Below are 6,155 nucleotides of genomic sequence, written 5' to 3' on the forward strand. Positions count from 1 at the left end.
CAGGCCAGTTCAAGCTGAGTAGGTGCCTATGGTTTCTTGGGCACTAGTCCACTGAGCAGGACCAGCTCTGAGCAGTGAGGCCAGGTGCTTGTAGTAATGATCCATGGATCCTCTTTGCTCTCTTTATTCAGAGCCTATAGGGGCTCACATGATGTGTCCTGGGAACACTCTGTGGTGAACCTGTAGATAGACCAGAGCACCTGGGTTGAGCTCCCACCTGTCCTTTCAAGGTCAAGGAGGACATAAACCATGTTGATCACCAGCACTTCCAGCCCTGAAGAATTCTTCCAGTCCCCAGAGAGCTCTGCTGGCTCCCCAGCCTTCTCTATACAGTCTTTCTCTCATTTGTTGTACAGAAAGTATTCTTGTGTAGAAGTGACCTTTGTGTAGGCTGTGTATGCTGGGTTGTTTGGGTAGGCCAGTTGGAACTGGGTGAGTGCTTATGGTGCCTGGGGCACTGCTTGCTGGGCTAGACTGGCTCCAGGCAAGGTTGATCCTACTTGCTTGCTTTGTTCAGAGCCAAAATGGGCTCCTGGCAGTGTGATTGGAAACACACTGTGGTAACCTGGAAGACAGGCAAAAGCACCTGAACAGAACTCCCACCTGCCCTATCGAGGTGGAGGGGGGCATAAACAAGGGCACTCACCAGCACCTCTGATCTCAGAGAGTCATCACAGCTCCCAGAAAGCTCCCACAGTTTCTCAGCCTCCTCTATGTGACCTCTTTCTCTCATCTGTTGTTCAGAAGCTGTTCATTCAGCCCTCTGTTGTCTCTCAGGAGTAACTGATTTATATATAGGTGTATATTTCAGTGTGCACATGAGAGGGGTTGAGTCCATCATTCTCCTATGCAACTATCATCTTGGACCCTGTTTCCTGATCTTTGGGTCCACATGCAGATTAATTTCTGTATTTGTTTCTTTAAGGTCAATAGTGGGTGTAGAGATTATGGAAAACTTTAACACCACTAATGTCATCAAATGCAATAGTAAGTTCTCCCTATGTTTGATAGGTTGTACTTTGTACTAGACTCATTTAAAGGGTTTCTACTTTCTGCTGGACCTGTTCACTAATACAACTCTTATTGGTACTCTGTTCATTGGGTTTGTGTATGGTAGGCCAAGACCCCAGATACCTAAGTGAATAAATGATTGAAATCACTAGGATATCATAAACCTGTTTTAGTAGCTGTAACTCCCATCATCAATCTACTTATCAGGCAAAGATTACCTGCCTGTTTAACACAATAACTTTCAGATGTCAAAGCTCTCTCCTAATGTACACTGAAGTTTTTACCTCCCCACACCATCACCATCAGCACCAACCACATCACAAGAATCACCATGTAGAGGTTTCCAACCTGCTGTCTAGGAGCCATTTCATTACAATTTCCCTTTCTTGGTCTTTGTCACTTCTCCAAAGGTGAGGTGACATTTTACATACAAAGTAGCACTTCCATATTTACATTTCTTAATTTTTCTTCAGTATGTTTGTCTCCAAACATCCTAGGAAATCCTTATATAAAATGATTTAAGGCAGAAGCTTTTGTATCCCTGCAAGTTCAGCATTAACAGCCTTCTAATCACTAATAAACTTATTCACACTGAAGTGTAAATATGTACCTAGAGGTAGAAAATGGCATTTTCACCCAGGATACACAAGTACACTCATACCAGATGTTACACTCCTTCCTTTGGTTGGTGTATAATCACTGCATCAGGCTTGCCAAGGGCTCCTCAGCATCCTAGACAATTCAGCCCCTCAGACCCCAGACTCTCCACAGTGACTAATAGGTTAATGTCTGGCTCTTCTTGGACCTCTAGGACTATGCTCCAGCCTACAGCCATATCCACGTGGATTGTCCAGGTCCCCAAACAAACTAATTATTCATTTTCTTATATCGTTTTGCATTTAACTCACAAGATTTACAGTTTGATGGTGGCAGTTAAGACAATGTGATAGACTATGACAACCATGGGAATAAAGTGGATTAAATGACATAATAATTGAGCTTCATTACTAAGCAAGAATTGATTACTTTACCTTCATAAGAAGGCAAACAAATACTTAAATGTTACCCAGAAGGCCTTTTTCTTGGAGAAAACATTTTCTCTATAATGAACATTAATGTGCATCATTTAGAAAATTCATATCAGAGAAAAACTTTACTGAAAGATAACTATTCCATTAAGAGGATGGTGCTTCAATAAGGCCATTCCACCACCCTCATGCCCTATTAAGAGAATACTTAGAAAGACAGTGGGTCCTTAATAAATACTGATGGATAATATGATATTCTAGAAGGTCCCATCCTGCTGATTCTCTGGCAAGATAAACAATTCCAATGAAGAAGAAATGCAAGTTTGGAATGGCATCCACAGTCCCCCCCCTTGGACATGTCTGGAAAGATACATGGAATCCTGTCTCCTGCAGTTTGGCTCCAGTTGAAATGAAAGAATGCCTGCGAGGAGAATTCATGTATCTAACGGGTGCATGCACGATCTGCCAGTGGAATGAATACCTCAGAGGCAGTATTAACAGCATGCCTCAGTCTAAGCCATTGCTCATCTCCCTTTCAGAAACCTCTTTTTCATTTTAAGGAGAAAAAGAAATATGGGAAATGCCTCTTTTTGTGTGTGTCTCTTAATCATAACACAACAAAACTTTTCGTAAGACATTGTTATCTTTCCTTTAAAAGAACACACTTATCTGACTGAAGGGAGCCAGTGTCGGACAGTTTGTTTCATCCCTGTCTCTGCAGAACTCACACAAAAGTATTCACCCAGTGTGCTCAGAAAATCGTGGACAGAGCTGAAGATGAGATATTGTATTGTCCACCTTCTACAGTTGGCATCATGATTAAGAGTGTGGAATCTACATCCAGACGGTCTGGAATCAAAATCTGGCTTCTCATGTCCAATTGGGGTGGCCTTCGGCAAGTTATGTAACCACTGTGTCCCTCAGTTTCCTAATCTGTAAAATGGAGATGAAAATAGTACCCTCCTGGTAAAAGGAGGTAATGTATTCAGTGCATTTAGAATACTTCTTCCTCTATGGTAAGTTCTCTCTGACATAAGCTACTATCTCTGTTATGAAAGGACACACGCCAGGAAAAAGGCAACGGCTTTGCATCAGGTAGGTGCAATGGGGAAAAGCATGGGCTTTGGAGTGTAGCAGACCCAGGCTGTGCCACTTAGGAGCCATGGCCTTGGTCATGTTACTTATTTCCTATGTCTCATTTTCTTCACCAACCCACCCAGAGTAACAATGATATCTAGTGGCTGTTATGAAAATGATTAAATGAAATGAAGTAACACATTGCAAGGCAAAAGGACACACAGAAAATGCCCAGTAAGTGACAGCTTTTGCAATTGTTGTCCTTAGTTAATGTCAGAATTGGGGTTAGAATCCAGTTGCTAGAATCCTAGTCCAGTTGTTCTTTTTACTAAATCAAGGATGTACTAATCATAACTCAGAATCCCCTAATACATCTTAGCACTTGTACCAGGAAAACTGTCACTGCCTGGGCCCTGGCTCTTATCAGTGCAGCTGGCATGGCTCCACCCTGGCCCTCTTGACATGATACCACATTTGTGTACTCAAATCTTCCCAATAAGCTGATCTTCCCAATAAAAAATGGAAAAGCAGTAGGGCCTCGGCTCCAAGCTATAAGTAAAATTCCCAACAGATGGGAGATATGCCCTCTGGTAAATGATTGACTTTTCAGGACCTCAGTTTTCTCATCTATAAAATTAGGGGTCTGGTCCGGCCAGTGTGGCTCAGTGGTTGAGGATCAACCTATGAACCAGGAGATCTTGGTTCAACTCTCAGTAGGGGCACATGTCCAGGTTGCAGGCTCAGTCCCCAGTAGGGCGCGTGCAGGAGGCATCTAATTAATGACTCTCATCACTGCTGTTTCTATCTTTCTCCCTCTCCTTTCCTCTCTCTGAAATCAATAAAAACATACCAAAAAAAAAAAAAAAAAAAAAGGTGTCTGGTAATAACCATTAGCATCATGTTCCTTAACAGTGGGTCTCTAAGGTTATAGAAAGTACTAAGTTACTAAGTTAACTTATCTTCTGACTAATCTTTTACATTGTGGTAGCAAAACATCTGTTGCACATTTTATTAAAAGTTAAATTCTATTCCTCCTCAGTGTGCTTTGGAAAAGGAAATTGAAATGAGATGGAAGCAGAATAAAAAATATAATTCTGCCATTTTCCTCCCACCAGTCCTCCAGCATCTCCATTTTCAAACCTCACTGGATTAAGACTTTAAATGTAGCCCTTTACTCCATAAGACAGTACATGCTACAAAGCAATAAAAATTCTTTCATACACATTTTCCTCAGAAGTTCTAACTACAAAGCGGCTGGCCCTGGTAGTGTGATAAGGGTCTAATTAACAATGGACAAATGAAAGGACTTTGTTTTAGTCCGTTCATATTATCCTCCTACTTTCAGAAGTTTTAAGACTGGGTAGAATACTTTCATAAGAATTGGGAGCACCTTCAAATTTAAATGCAAATTCTGTCACTTACTAGCTGTGTAATATTGAGCAGGTCATTTTATCTCTTGATTTTCTTTTCTATAACATGGCAACTAAGTGTGTGTGGGGAGGGAGAGAACGCACATGCTTTGAGGTGAATGAATATATCAGTCCCAATATATGCTTTGTAAACTGGAAAGTCCTTCCCAAAGGATTATTAAAACTATTATTATAGGTGATGTACTCAGTACCATTCCATGCATATGTGAAGGAAACACAGAAGTAGAGAACATAGTTCCAGTCTTTAAGAATTTTTCAGAGTATTTGGAAAAATGAGTTTACTTGTTTTTTAAAATGTAAAGACATAAATTAGTACCTTCTCTATCTTCAAAGGAGTTTAGTCTACAGTTAACAAAATCTACAAAAATAATACCTACAGAACTGCCATAGCACCCTCCAATGCGCACCGTCCCCAGGCTACTCAGTTCTTCATGGTTTTACAAGGAGACATATATAATTTCTTATTTGTTTAACTCTTTTGGTTGTTCAAATGCTTTTCAAAAGTATTCCTTCACTTACTCAATTAAAGCACCAAATCATTCCTTCCGTCTTTATGATCTTCATCACTTCATTCTCCTTTCATTTGGGGGTTACCTGTTTGTCACCAGCCCTGAAGTGAGTGGATCTGCATGAATCTGGAAAATTTCAACACCACCTTGCTATGAACTTTGTTAAGAATATCACCATCCAGTGGCAAAAACATGGTTATCCCTCGATTAGATACTGACCTATTCCATCAAAGAGATTGAGCACATTGCCCAGGTAACCGACAGAAGTGGAGAAAGAAATAATATTACCATTGTTATTTCTCTGGGCCAGCATTTCAGACCCATTTCCATTGATGTTTTTACCTGAAGGGCTCTCGATGTGTGTGAACCTGCTCAGCATCTTCTTCTGAGAATTCCAGACACTGCAGTTATCATCAAAGCAGAAAACATCAAGGAGATGCAGTGACGTGGAGAGATTTGGTGACTTTCATGGTTACATTCAATATCTTGCCATAAAGAACATTTTCCAGGATCTCAATGTGGGCATCGTTGATGCCTGGAATGTAACAATTGGATATGGCACAAATCATGTCCACCTGCCTCAAGCTGTAGTAAGAAATTAAATTAATATATTGTTAAACTGTATTTGCTAAATAATACATACCTCTGAAATTCATGCACTTAATTAAAAACATGCCAGGTTCTGCGTTTAGCTCTGAATTCCCCGTTAGCATGAGATCATTTGCACTACAGCTGATCCATAAACCACCAATTCAACCAAATTAGTTACTTCTTTATTTTTAATTTATCTTTTTTGTTGAGAGTATTAAAAATGTCCCCTTTCCCCCCATTGATCCCTTCTACCCTGTACCCCTGGCCAGGCCTTCACCACACTATTGTCTGTGTCCATGGGTCATGCATATATGCATATAAGTTCTTAGGTTAATCTCTCTCCCTACCTTCCCTCTGAGATCCATCTGTATATTCCATGCTTCTGTATCTCTGGATCTATTTTGTTCATCAGTTTATTTTGTTCCTTAGATTTCACATATGAGTAAGATCATGTGATACTTGGCTTTCTCTGACTGGATTATCCCACTTAGCATAATACTCTCCAGGCC

At 40.6% G+C, this 6,155-nt stretch overlaps 1 pseudogene; it reads left to right on the forward strand.

Annotated features, from left to right (window-relative positions):
- The first annotated feature begins 941 nt into the window (after positions 1 to 941).
- LOC107534003 (NXPE family member 4-like) lies at positions 942 to 5,687 on the forward strand (annotated as a pseudogene).
- Positions 5,688 to 6,155: the final 468 nt, after the last annotated feature.

Source organism: Miniopterus natalensis, chromosome 11, assembly GCF_054644295.1.
Source record: "Miniopterus natalensis isolate mMinNat1 chromosome 11, mMinNat1.hap1, whole genome shotgun sequence".
Lineage (NCBI taxonomy): Eukaryota > Metazoa > Chordata > Mammalia > Chiroptera > Miniopteridae > Miniopterus > Miniopterus natalensis.